The 14,369-nt window shown below is 46.9% G+C and overlaps 1 protein-coding gene across 1 annotated transcript in view; it reads left to right on the top strand.

The window, feature by feature from the left end:
- Positions 1 to 14,369, top strand: part of MYO15A (myosin XVA) — a 1,716,372-nt gene that overhangs the window by 1,593,849 nt on the left and 108,154 nt on the right. The gene's annotated exons all lie outside the window — the stretch shown is intronic.

Here is a 14,369-nt window from a genome sequence, read left to right as displayed (position 1 = left end):
GGGAAAGAAGGAAACGGTCTCCAAAACTATGCACTCGTATGGAGTGCTATAGTAGAAAAATAAAGAACAAGTGATTAAAAATAGCTGCTGCCCTCCACGTGTGGGGGTAGGGGCAGTGTGAGATTGACAGAAATGCACAACCAAGTTGATTCACCTTAAGTTACATCATAGACAGCCAAAGGTAACGTCTGGTGAAACAAACTGTGTTGCTGCAGAAATATCAGTTTGCGCACCTCAGAGTTCGAGCTGCATTGCCCTTTCAGCAAAACTAGCTCCTAAAAAAGCACAAGAAGCCTTTAACTCGTTATGATTTAATACACAGAATAAAAAGATTCAGGAAAAAAATACAATCAAAAATAAGTTGAAATAAATCTGAAAAGGCTGAAAGTCTTACTTTAACATTAAACTGCCATCCATGCGGCACGGATCATGTTTGTTCAAAAGGGGAAGAGGGGCCTGGAGCAGGGGTAGATGATAGCAACGATCGCAAAACGTAATTCCGTGTGTGGGGGGAAACATGCCATTAGTTGAGCGCATACACTGAGACAGCAGAACTCAAGGCTTAGCGTTAAATACTGTGTGTGGGGTAAAAATGAAAATGCTGTCAGCTGAACACATTTAGAACTAACACAACACAAGTACATCTGTACCAGCTGGTGCAGTGGCTGACCATTGCCCTCGGGGATGGCCACGGGGAGATTCAATCAGTACCCCTGCAGGCACGCGGGGCAAAAGGGGACTCACCAAATATCATCCCTGATCATCGCAGCTCCGGTTTAAAGGTGAAGGCAACCACATCCCTGATCAGCGCAGCTCCGGTTCAAAGGCACAGGCAACCACAAGCGCTTTTTAAGACAATGGGAAAAACAGAGTCGAGGAGAGTAGGGGATCCACACAGGGAAGGAAGGGATTGACATGAGTAGATTAAGTACCTCAAAAGGCACACGGGCACAAGGGCACAGCAGGGGTCTTAGCTGCATTAAAAGGCACGCAAGTGGTGCGTGCGTGCCCAACGGATGTGTGGAGAGATTATAGAAGCCAAAGAAACAAGCATTGGCATGAAAAAGTGAAAGTGATCGCACTAGAAGGGAGGCAGATGGCGGCTGGGCGCGTGCACGCGCGCTTAACCGCAAGTTTGAGGCTAGCGAAAGCGTCTAGTAGCACTTTGAAAACCCCAATGCTAAATGTCCTGCAGCGCATGCACTGGCTGAGGCGAGACCTAAAAAGCAAGGCAACTTGTATTGAAAGATTTCGAACACTCAGATATGTATTTCAATGATTGTTTTGGTGTAAATGCAGAATTTGTCCCCCAATTATAATCTGTGGTACCCACAGAGTCCTAGTTTCAAAATCAACACAGCCTGCCAAAATGTAGTTGCATTACAGAAACATGCCATTCACTGCATTGTTACATATATCATAGAATACATTCAATTCAATCTACATTTTGAGTAGTCACCTGCATTTGAATCTATGTCAAGCATACACATATGATGACCATGGGCATAAGATTAAATGGTCACTGCAATATCTCATCCACTTGATCCCACACGGATCCCTAACAAAACTATAACCTTTGTATGTCACTAGAAAGCATCAGCATGTTACTGGGGGTGGGGGGTGGTGATGTGGGCGAGGTGCTCTTTATATATAAATCCCGGGGCGTCAGTTATTACAGAGCTTACTCTTGTACAGTCATCGGGGGTAAGCATTCTATATTAGTGCACGTTCATTCGTTACCTGGAATTCTGCCTCCTCTTCGGAGTCTGGGGTCTGCTCCTTGAATCTCACCAATAACATGTCCCACTCCATTGAAATTAGATTTTTGCAGAGCACCCTACTCTCCTCCTGCCTAAGAGCTACGCTTTCGGCGAGGCCTCACCAATTTACATCTTCCCTCTAATCTATTAAACTTGGGGCTCTTGGCGACTTCCATCATCTTGTAAGAAGACGCTTTGCCAACAACAGTGCCAGATAAGTAAATCATGTTTCCACCTTGAAACCCCTAGGACCCGTGGGGAGCCCCACTATACAATGTTCCAAGTGATCTATACGAGCCTGTCTTGAAAGTTTATTCAGTGCAGTAGTCGAACAAATGTGGGCAGGCCTACAACATATGAAGCAGATCTGCTGCCTCCTCCCGACAACGCACGCACATCAAGGAGGCCGCTGGGTAGATCCGACTAAGTCTGTGAGGTGTTAAATATCCTCGATGCATAATTGCATATTGATTGAAAGGATTTAAATCTCGAATTACAAGATACTTCCTTAGTATAGTCTAGTATTCCCGCCCATTCCTTGTCAGAGTCCTCTGCCTAGGTCTGTCTCCCACTTTTACATCAGTGCAGTAAGTGGAGCCATAAGTAAGTAAAGCGTTGCGTGTTAAAGCACAATAGCTGGAGTGTGATGTTGGCACAGTGTGCTGCAGCAGGAGGGACAGTTCTTACTGATGCTTAAGCAGCTGCTGGACGCTTGCCACTTTGCCTTGGGCATTGCACTGCAAACGTTTTAATCCACTACCTTAAATAAAGAGACAGTAATGTTTACTGAGCAATTACAGGGTATCCTCTGTTTGCTCTGGGGGAGGAGAAGGCTACCATTCTCCATTTTAGAACAGGTTCACTTAGGCACCCTCCCCTGCCACAACTCCCCAAGCAGGTGCTGTGAAGTGAGTTAGGCCTTAGTTTCATCAAACACTGGGAACCCCTACATGAATACATTAGGAGTGAGTGAAGGAAAATTAACCACTCGAAAAATATAGTCAAATATAAATTAAGCCTTGAACAAAGGGCGTCAGTTAATATCTGAATGGCTTTGCAATTAAAGATGGAAATTAATCTTACATTCTCATCACTTAATTAATGTCACCTGCTCTCAAGAGAGTCAATGACAGTGCTGCAAAATCGTGGCATGCTTATTTTCTAATATTATTTATATCGAACATTTGAAATAGAAAGGTGCATAATCTTTATAGATAAAAGTTTCTTCACTTTAGACGAGTGAATAGTACCATTCATAAATGAAAACGAACAATCATGACACATTAGAGAAAATCAACTAACCTTTTTGCTCGCTTAGTGTTCCCCCTGAAAGATTTACCTTGTAATAGCTTCACCACTACCTATCCATGTCCCCATAAACTATATGCAAAATAGACTACATTCAAAATCCAAGGGGCCCAATTCAAACAGCCAATTTCTGAATTAAACATAGATGTTTATGACTGAAATGGCTCTATTTACACCGGTCTGGTTGCCACAAAAGGATATATTCTAGGAGTAAATGTTTTTTAAATGTGAAATTTGTTCTCCACACCTGTGTACAATTACACATTCTGAAATCCAACGCAAGGATCGGATGAAAGCATGGTTTGCCATGGGAGTTTGTGAACACCCTCTAATTTGTAAACTTGTGGACATCCACTGAGCCCCCTCTGACCATTTCCTATCCAGAAATTGACCAGATTTACTCCAACAAAGGGCATGAGTAAGTCCCCTTCCGGGGTGGGAAGGGGAACAGAACACCACAGCCTTCTTGTGACCATAGAACAAAGATTTTCTGCACAAGAAATAAAAAAACACCAAAAGATTTTTTTTACAGCTTTACCCTGGGTGATTCAGCACTGGGACAAATGGCACTCGTAAAAATGTCACATGACAGTTTCAAAAAGAGGCCTATAAACCTTCACCTGGTGCAGCTTTCCAGGCATACTACTGCCAATGTTTATGAATAGAACAAAGTATTAAATCTGCAGCTGTTCAAGAGGGAAGAAGTACAACTTTTTGATGTATATGGCCCTCAGAGTTTAACTGTTAGAAAATTGCTCGATGCTGCCTAAAAAGTATTTTATAGTTCAGTGAGTGGGTGCGCAGACCCTTTCACTCTCCTGCCATGTCACCTAAACATTCACCAGTAATCTCTTAATCCACTTTCAAAGCTGCATTGAGACAGGCAAGGAAGTGTGTAGGTATCTTTAGGCCTACCATGCTCCGTAGATAGGGTCAATCCCTATCTGTTCCTATTGGTGCTACTGTTTGAATGTCTCCATTTTGTTCTGTGGCGGAGTGGGGCATGCTGCTCTTTGAGTCCTCGGTTAGTGTCGCCTCCATCGCTGCCTCTAGGTGAGTGCATTTGCAGCTGTTTTCGTAATCTGCATGCCAAGTGATTAAAAGCGGGCTGGGCTGTTCCCATTGAGCGCAGGGTCAAGACTGTTTTGCATATGGCTGGGTTCAAAATGGAATGGCATGGGGAGCAAAAAAACAATGGATTGATGCCCAGATCTCTGTACTGGGGTGAATGTATGACATTGTTCTGCATTCTGTCCATCAATTGTTCTTTTTGGAGGTGAATAAAAGCTGCATAAACCTGTACAGAATGCACTGAACATCTGCAAAAGAGTCTATGGGGGAATGGGTGAGAGGAAGTTATAGTTTACAGGGAAAACCCGAAAATCGGCACACAGTGGACTCATGTTTTCTTAGCTTAATGGCAAATTACTTAACAAACTAGATCAAACTGCACTGCAAATGTGCATTTAGTTTAAAAATATAGTGGCCAGATTCACCTTATCGTTCGCGAGTATGGGAAGGAGTACTCTAGGATTACTCAAATGCCCTATTCCCTATTAGTAAAGGTCAATAGAAGCCACGCTCATTTCTATTTATAATAACTGTATATGAGTATTCCCCAAATTTTTCCAGTTTTCTTCACATTTTAGAAGTTTTGGGGCTAAGCGACACAGGCATACAAGAGTATGTAAAAGAGTACTACAGGGGTACCACTGCAGAATGCCTTTGTGGATGGAGCCCCTTTGTTCGGGACGTTTAGATAAGTACGGTATTTTAAATAGTTAGTGTCTCTGTCCTACTCAAACACATTTCTTTTCGGACTCCCTGCTGCGTTGCCTGGGGATGAGCCCCCCTCACACATCTCTTCTGCCCTTCTTTGGACCAGTGTTCGCATTGATGTAACAGGTGAATTGACCATAAGGCTTGCTCCATTGGTGTGGTTCTCCTAACATACTGGGAGACTCCCAGAAGCCTGCTAAGGTGATTGTATATGTGGCCACTGACAGGGTACCTTCTCTTACAGGCACTTTACAGCCACCCCCATGGAAAATGCCCCATTTGAGAACGTTACTTGCAAATTGTCCACTGTATGTGCCACTTTTATGAAAAAATACTGCCGATAGGGCAGAGAACGCAGAATGTCGCAGTTATTCTTCTGCTACCAGAAGAAAATTTGTTACAATGGCAGGTGATTTTTAGTCAATGAAGATCACAAATAGGTCCCTATGTTGCTATGTTTTATCCACATTTTTTCAATTGCTTTAACCGGCTTTTTAACCGCAGAGCACATGAGGATGTCTTCAAGCATTATTAAACCAACCCTCCTATTGGTCAATACATCATGTTGATTTGACCCTACTACAATAATCATACTCATGGCAATGTCAACTCAGACACACACTCTACTTTCAGAGATCATTTCTTCTTAAATAAATGTTTTCTATGGAGTCCCGAATGGGACGCGCTTGAGACAGCAGTAAGGTGTTACTCAAGACACTTTCAGTAGCTGATACCACTATAGCTGGAGCGCCTGGGAAAGGGCTCCTAGAACTGTTAACTGTTCCCTTGCACTGTGCCAGCACAATATTAATTGCTTAGAATACTTGGTCAACTTCGTTTGTTTTTAAAACAGATTCATATGTTTTTAAACAAAATATTTTAGCCAATAGTCACTTTAATATTGTACTCACTTGCTCATCGCTGCTTCTTAGTGTCACTCAGAGGGTGCCTCCCCGGTCCACCGTGGATTGTTCCGTTCGAGCGGAGGGGGCGTACCACACACTGGAAGTGACGCGTAGCTCACAGGTCATCAGTTCAGCTGCCTAGAACTGCAAAAACTGATGTCCAGGCCGACGCCAGCGGTTCAGACAGCAGTAAGGTGTTCCTCAAGACACTTTCAGTACGCTGATACGACTATAGCTGGACTGCCTGGGAAAGGGCTCCTAGAACTGTTAACTGTTTCCTTGCACTGGCGCCAGGCCAATATTAATTGCTTAGAATACTTGGTCACCTTCTTTTGTTTTTAAAACAGATTCACATGTTTTTAAACAATTTTTTTTAGCCAATTGTCACTTTAATATTGTACTCACTTGCTCATCGCCGCTTCTTAGTGCCCCTCAGAGGGGTGCCTCCCCGGTCCACCGCAGATTGTTCAGTTTGAGTGGAGGGAGTGTACAACACCCCGGAAGTTACGCATAGCGCACAGGTCAGCAGTTCAGCTGCCTGGAACTACAAAAACTGATGTCCAGGCCGACGCGTAGCGGATGCGCGCTGCTGGCATGCCAAAGGCTCGCCTAAGGCAAGCCCATCTGCGCCCCTCCGCGCCTGGTCGTAGCCAGGAGCCAGAAACCCTGCTGGTTTCCTAGGAATCAGGTAACTAGCCCTGGAACCCCTCTCTTTTATACTAGACAGGAACTGCTAAATATCAGAGAGTACCATTGCCTGCCTGCCTTGAAAGTAACTGAACCTTATGTTAACATCTTCCCAGCAGAAATGGATGGCCCCCTTGCATGCAGAACATGCAGATACCAGAGCATAATGATCAGACAATCCAGTAATAATGATAAGAATGCGAACTCAGCCATTATAGATTCACATGGCTCCCGAACGCAAATAAACCTCCAGAAACAAGTAGAGAAAACAGCTAACTGGGACTGCTTTTTAGCAAACGTTCGCTCACTCCCCAAGCAGGCCATCAACATATGGGATATGTTCTCCTCTTCTCTTCCCCGCATTGGGTTCTTAACAGAAACATGGTTCAAACCGGCCTCCTCCCCTGCAATTGCACTAGCACTACCCGATGGCTATCATATCCAAAAACTGGATCAATCATGTAGGACCGGGGGAGGGGTAGCCATCATCTAAAAAGACCTGGAAAAAATTGTTGTATTAGATCAACACATGAGTGATCAAATTGAAATCCTAGTGTTCAGAATTGACTTTCATGCGCAGCTCAGCTGGAAAGGAGCCCTTGTATACCGCCCCAGGACCCCTCCATGATTCCATTACACTACTTATGGACCTGATCTCCCCTCATGTGATCTCAACCGCTAGATTTTTGCTTCTGGGAGATCTAAATGTGCATAGTGAGAACCTTGGTGATCCTGAAGCCACTGCTCTCCTGACCGAGCTATCCACACTTGAGCTAACCAAAATAAATGATGCGCCCACACATGTAGCAGGACACACTCTAGATATAGTCCTCTCTAATTCACCTCACATTATCTTCTAAACAACCTGCCCCCTGACATGATCAGATCACTACAAAATTGAATTCTGCCTAGTAAGCTTGAGAGAGCCCAAGGCCCAGAAAGTGGAAACAACCAGAAGCTACAAGAGTGGCATAAACTTACACCCACTCTCTTCAAAGACACCTTCACACCTCCCCTTAACTCAGCTTCCCACACAGTAGAAAAACGCTTAACAGATTTTCATAACAACATAAAGTCCACACTAGACATCCCTGAAAAGGTCCCTAGCGATCCCCAAATGCCCCCAGACTCCTTGGTACACCACAGACCTCCGGGCGGAAAAGAGACAGTGTAAGAAACTAGAGCGACATTTGGCCGCCTCTGAATGACTATATTCACCAAATGTCAGCTGTCGAACTCTGGGCCCTTAACCCCAGTCAGACCGTTTTAAAAAATATAATCAGAAAAATGTGTAAGAATGAAATCTCTGGCTGCAGACAAAGCTCTAGTCACAAAGCGTAGTCACTCCTGGGCAGTAGTCAATTCCTACAAACGACTAACCCCTGCTGCCTACCTCTCCACGACATTTTCACTTCATCTAAAGCGCTGTCTGATTGCTCTAAGAATGGGAGACTGGCGCTTTCTTCAAAATCTACCCACTGGCGCCGCAAGAAGGAGGCCACAATATGCAGAGGATGCGGGTTAGCAACTGAAACAATTCTGCACGTGGTCTGCCTCTGCCCTACATTTAATTCTCAACGCAGGCGTCTGCTTAAGCCAGAATGGAACAGGCTGGGGGTTCGGTCCTGTAGGCATGCCATTACTGCTGCTTTGTCTTTAGATAATATTATTTTAAACATAAATTTGGCCAAATTTATTCAGCAAGTATACCGTAACCTAGACAAAATGGACACTGCTGAGGACTCTGCTCATCGCTAATGCTGAATATGCACTCTAATAGAACTTGCAAAGACCGGAAGGGCTAATCTTCAAATTGTAATGTTTTAACTGGCATGCTTTAAGCCACATTTTATTGTTTGCTTCTCTTTTAATCATTCTTTTACTTCATAAAATTGTATACACTGTGATTTGTGCGACCTTTTAAAGATATGTTTTATATCTAAATAAAGGAATTATTATTATTATTATTAGAGCGATAATGGCGACAAACCCATGACCCCCTTGACAAAGAAGGTTCAATGTTGTCCAGACCAAATACCACAGAAATGTTAAATCCGCCCATAAGAAACATATCACCAACCAACTCGAATAGGCAGAGAACACCCCCAAAATCCTATTTCAGATATTCAACACTTTGAACAATCCTAAAGCCTGCAACACGGAAGAAGCACCAACTCAGATTCTATGTGACAGTATAGCAGGATACCTCACACAAAAAATTGAGAACATATATAACAAAATAACCGCAACCCCCCCCCCCCCCGATTTCGTTCAAATCCCAGTCTCGAACCCACCCATGTCACATTCAGCATTAACAAACTAAAGGAATTCCCTTTGCTCACTACCAAGGACATGGAATCCCTGCTGAAAAGGACTGAGTCTGGATCCCCTACTGACCTCATCCCAGCCAAAATGTCCAGATTACTCGCCACTCAACTTGCTGCCCCCATCAGCGCCATTCTAAACAGCTCCTTAAAGGAAGGCAAGCTCCCTAAAGAGTGAAAAGCTGCACAAATCCTGCCCATCAGGAAAAATACCAAATTGCCCCCTGATGTTATTACCAACTACCATCTCACTGCTCCCTCTCCAAAGCAAAGTACTTTAGAAACACATCAACAGACTCTTGTCCTCATTCATTGAATCCTCCGACAGCCTCGACCACTCACAGTCTGGCTTCCGCCCTAAAGATTGCACAAAATCGGCTCTGGTAACAGTCACAGACAACATCCGAATGCTTGCGGATGGAGGCCGAGCAGTGATTCTCATACTGCTCGACCTGTCCGCAGCATTCAATACCATCTCACACCAGATCCTGCTGGAAAGACTAAGAGCCATAGGCATTCAGGAGAACGCACTAAAATGGCTGACTGATTTTCTTGAGGATAGAACCCAAACAATCAACCTTGGTCCTTTTAAATCTCAGACCACCACGGTTTCCAAGGGAGTACCCGAGGGCTCATGCTTGAGCCCCACCTTATTTAACATTTACGTCACCCCCACTTGCGTCACTTCTGAGAAACCTGGGGTTCATACCAATATCCTACGCTGACAACACACAACTACTCCTCTCCTTCAACAAAAGCTCCACAAACATCGAGGCCACCTTCTCGGAGGGCATGAAAACCATCACTGAATGGATGAGCAACAACTTACTTCAGTTAAATGCAGAAAAGACTGAAATTATGTTATTCAAAGATGCAGTAACTAGATGGTCACCCACTGGTGGCCCGCTGAACTGGGCCCAGCCTGTCCCCTAAACAAGTGGTTAAGCCTAGGGGTCCAACTTGACTACAAACTTAGCCTCGAGGAGCATGCTACTGCAACCACTAGGGCCTGCTTCCATGCATTAAGACTGCTTTGCAGAGTCTTCCCTCTTCTCCCATCTTCCTCACAGAAAGCCCTGGTACAAGCACTGGTCCTGAGATGCCTGGACTACTGTAATGCCCTTCTGATTTCAGCCAAAGAAACCTCCCTGAACAAACTACAAGTAGTCCAGAACACGGCTGCCCGGATGGTGACCAGTACCCCTCCCAGAACAGCCTCACTCCCCCTACTCCGCAAATTATACTGGCTGCCCATACGCAAAATAATCAAATTCAAGTTTTGCTGTATGGTGTTCAAGGCTTTAAATAAAATGGGACCCACATACCTGTCAGACAAGTTGGTCAGATACACTCCACCCCAAACCCTCCGGTCAGGGTCCAAAGATCTCCTAGTCGTACCCACATAACATAAACCAGATTAGGAGGCAAATCCTTCACGTACCTAGCACCCCAACTCTGGAATCAATTACCCAGGGACATCCGTCTCTGTACCAACTACCTGTCATTCAGAAAAATGCTAAAAACTTCACTGTTCTGATCCGCCTTTTCTGACTGTTACCAAAAGCTGTCATAGCGTGGGGATACCCTGACTGGGGTGATTCATGCGCTCTATAAATGATATTAATAAATAAATAAGTAAATAAATAAATGCAGATAGACATGTAGGTGGTGATTTAAATTTTGACGGATGGCCTGCCGTTCCGCCATGGGGACGGAGTAAATTACTCAGTCCCCGTGATGGAGGAACCACCCCTCCATGAAATTTATAAATGACCGCTAAACAGGCTGTCATTTAAAAAGTATTGTCTGGAACCGCTGTCACTGTGGTTTCTGTTAATGCATCTCACTCTTTGGTGCAGGGCTGAATTAGCGTGATTCAACCTTGCACCAAACTATTTTATTCTTTTATTTTGAAAAGGAAAATCCCAAAATAGGATTTTCATTTTGAAAATAAAAAAATAAATGCTCCATGATGGAGGGGAGCTTTGGTTTTTACGGTCCCTCTCCTCCAGGGTTTGCCTGGGGGTGATGGACAGAAAAAAATGGCTGCATGTCCTCCCATCCCGTTTGGAAGGGCAGACATGTAGCCATTTCTCAGATGGCTCTTACTCCGTCTGGCCGCTGTACAGGTTTGGCTATGCAGGTGACGGAGCTTCATGTTAGCAGTATACTAGTATACTCCATCACCGTTGTAGTGGAGTATACATACCGCCAACATTTAACAAGCATTTACGATGCAATGGTCTCTGCATTTTTAAAGTTTGAGCTATTGGCATTGCTCATTACATTATTTTTATTTATGTTTTTTTTTAAAAACATAAATAAATGGCATTGTCATTTACAATGCCAATAGCAGGGCAGGAGAGCGTGCACAAGCAACGAGGGGGCAGGACAGCAAGCACAAGCAATGAGGGGGGGGGGACAGCAAGCACGAGCAACAAGGAGGTGCAGGACAGTAAGCACAAGCAACGAGGGGGGGCAGGGGAGCAAGCACAAGCAACGAGGGGGCAGGACAGCAAGCACAAGCAATGAGGGGGGACAGCAAGCACGATCAACGAGGAGATGCAGGACAGTAAGCACAAGCAACGAGGGGGGGCAGGGGAGCAAGCACAAGCTACGAGGGGGCAGGACAGCAAGCACGTGCAACAAGGGGGGGCAGGACAGTAAGCACGAGCAACGAGGGGGGCAGGGGAGCAAGCACAAGCAACGAGGGGGGCAGGGGAGCAAGCATGAGCAACGAGGGGGGTAGGGGAGCAAGCACAAGCAACGAGGGGGGCAGGGGAGCAAGCACGAGCAACAAGGGGGTAGGGGAGCAAGCACAAGCAACGGGGGCAGGAGAGCAAGCACAAGCAACGAGGGGGGAGGACAGCAAGCACCAGCAACAAGGGGGGGCAGGACAGTAAGCACGAGCAATGAGGGGGGGCAGGGGAGCAAGCACAAGCAATGAGGGGGCAGGGGAGCAAGCACGAGCAACGATGGGGGATAGGGGAGCAAGCACAAGCAACGAGGGAGCAGGACAGCAAGCACAAGCAACGAGGGGGGGCAGGAGAGTAAGCACAAGCAACGAGTGGGGGCAGGAGTGCAACAACAAGCAACGAGGGGGGCAGGACAGCAAGCAAAAGCAACGGGGGCAGGGAAGCAAGCACAAGCAACGAGGGGGGAGGACAGCAAGTACGAGCAACGAGGGGGCAGAACAGCAAGGGGGCAGGACAGCGAGCACAAGCAACGGGGGGCAGGGAAGCAAGCACGAGCAATGAGGGGGGGGGGACAGCAAGCACGAGCAACGATGGGGGGCAGGACAGCAAGCACGAGCAACGGGGGAACAGGACAGCAAGCACGAGCAACGAGGGGGGGTAGGAGAGCAACACAAAAACCGTATCACAAGCAGGGCACAAAAACCGGATCACAAGCAGGGCACAGAGGCACAAAAACCGGATCACAAGCAGGTAATAGAGGCACACGCAGGGAACAGAGGCACAAGCAGGGAACAGAGGCACAAGCAGGGAGCAGAGGCACAAGCAGGGCGCAGAGGCACAAGCAGGGCACAGAGGCACAAGCAGGGCGCAGAGGCACAAGCAGGGCACAGAGGCACAACCAATGAGGGGGGGCAGGACAGCAAGCACAACCAACGAGGGGGGCAGGAGAGCAAGCACAAGCAACAAGGGGGGGCGGGCAGCAAGCACAACCAACGAGGGGGGGCAGGAGAGCAAGCACAAGCAACGAGGGTGGGGGCTGGACAGCAAGCACAAGCAACGAGGGGGGGCTGGCGGGAAACCAAGCACAACAAGGTGGGGGGTGGGCGGGCGGGAAACCAAGCACAACGAGGGGGCAGGACCGGCTCGAGCTCCAAGATCACGATACTACAAACAGGGAGGGAGTCCATCACAATTCTAGAAGCACAAGGACTGGCAATCGTCATACTATAATGATTGAGACTGGTAATCACGATACTAGAAACAAGGAGTATGGCAGTCACGACACGAGAAGCTTGGGGACATTACTATGAGCATGGCGGCAGGCGGTTATGGTAGTAGCGACAGCTGGCAGTGATATCAGAAACGGACATTTATGATACTGGGAACACTGAGGGTGGCAGTCACGATTCTAGAGAAAGGGAGGCTGACAGTCACGAACAGACAGACAGGAAGGACTCTTCACTCTGGGATGATTCCATAGAAAAGGCAATAGTGAAGTCCTGCCAGAGAGTGGCTGACTGTCTTCACTCAGGAGAATGTGTGAGCTGGCAGTCAACAATGGAGCGTGGATCCCATAAAGGGGGCAGCTGGCAGCGAGGGGGGGTCCCGCACGGGAGATGGACACACAGTCGGATTCCTGAGACAACGGAAGCAGGCACTCGGGAGCCCAGAGACAGGGGGGATGTTGGGAATGAGGGTCCCAGAGACATTCGAACCTGATGGTCAGTTTCCACGGGGGCTGCATGCACGGAGTTGGTTTTCCCTTGACTTACACATGACTTACACACTCACAGTTAATCTCCTGGTTTGGAACATCAATCTGGTTAAAGCCCTTGGAAATGTAGGCTCTGCGGACCTCCGAGCGGCTCCTGCACTTCAGGTCCCCCTGTGAGGAGGCGATCAGAGCCGCTAAAGTGCAAAGCAGGCGCAGGCAGACCATGGCGGAGGCGCTGGGACTGGCAGCCCGACACAAAACAACAGGAAAAAAAAAGTTTTGAAAAGTAAAAAAGCAAACAAAAAGGGCCTCCTTGTGCAGCAGCGGTGATCTGAATAGGTTTGTAGGCAGACTGCAAGAGGTTGTGTGTGATCTAAGCCCTGTAGAGGATGGGCTGCGGTGATCTGTGTATAAATCTCTTTAAGAAGGAGTCCTGCGTTTAAAGAATTTCTTGTATTTGAGGGCGAGTGGGGGCTACGTGCGATAGTGGTTTGTCTGTGAGTAAAGGGGTCCTTGCATGAAAAGGTTTCTTTCAATGAAAGTCTGTGCTTTATGAATACTCTGCAGGGATACACTTAAGCAGGGAGAGTTTGCGGTGTATATTTGACGGGCACAAACGCACGCCAGCTAAGGGTCCGTTCGGTCGCGCCCAGTGTCTCACCTCGCTGTGATCCGAAGTCCCACTCCTTTCCTCGGGCTCCTGATCCACAGCTGCCGCCACAGTCCGCAGGAAGCACAACCTCTGACCCTGACTACACTGGTTCACAAACACATCCCGCGCATGCGCACACCACCCGTTAGCAAAGATGTTCTGACTCCATGGTGGGGACTAATTCACCTTAGAAGAAGAACCCTTAGTAAGCACGAGGTCACATGGTGAGTATTTGAAGCCACGCCCTATTTCTGTGTTTTCTTGATTCTATAGTGGCTAGTGATATCCATGGTAACACGGCAGTTAGGCATAAGGCGCTTTTGTAGCTCTGTGTCCGTCCGTTTTTCAGACAGTCTAGAAATCGGCTAAAACAAGAAGACTCTGTACCTGGGTCTGCTCACGCTGCCTGCACGCGCCAGTCGGCCCTCTGATTGGGTAATTGGGAACACCAATCATAGAGCTGACTGGCGTGTGCAGGCAGCGTGATGAGGGGCTGCTTCTCTCCCAGTGACGTCAGGGAGAGAAAGAACAGCAGAAACACACC

This window comes from Lissotriton vulgaris, chromosome 10, assembly GCF_964263255.1.
Source record: "Lissotriton vulgaris chromosome 10, aLisVul1.2, whole genome shotgun sequence".
NCBI classification, from domain to species: domain Eukaryota; kingdom Metazoa; phylum Chordata; class Amphibia; order Caudata; family Salamandridae; genus Lissotriton; species Lissotriton vulgaris.
This window is presented reverse-complemented; position numbering and strand designations above follow the sequence as displayed.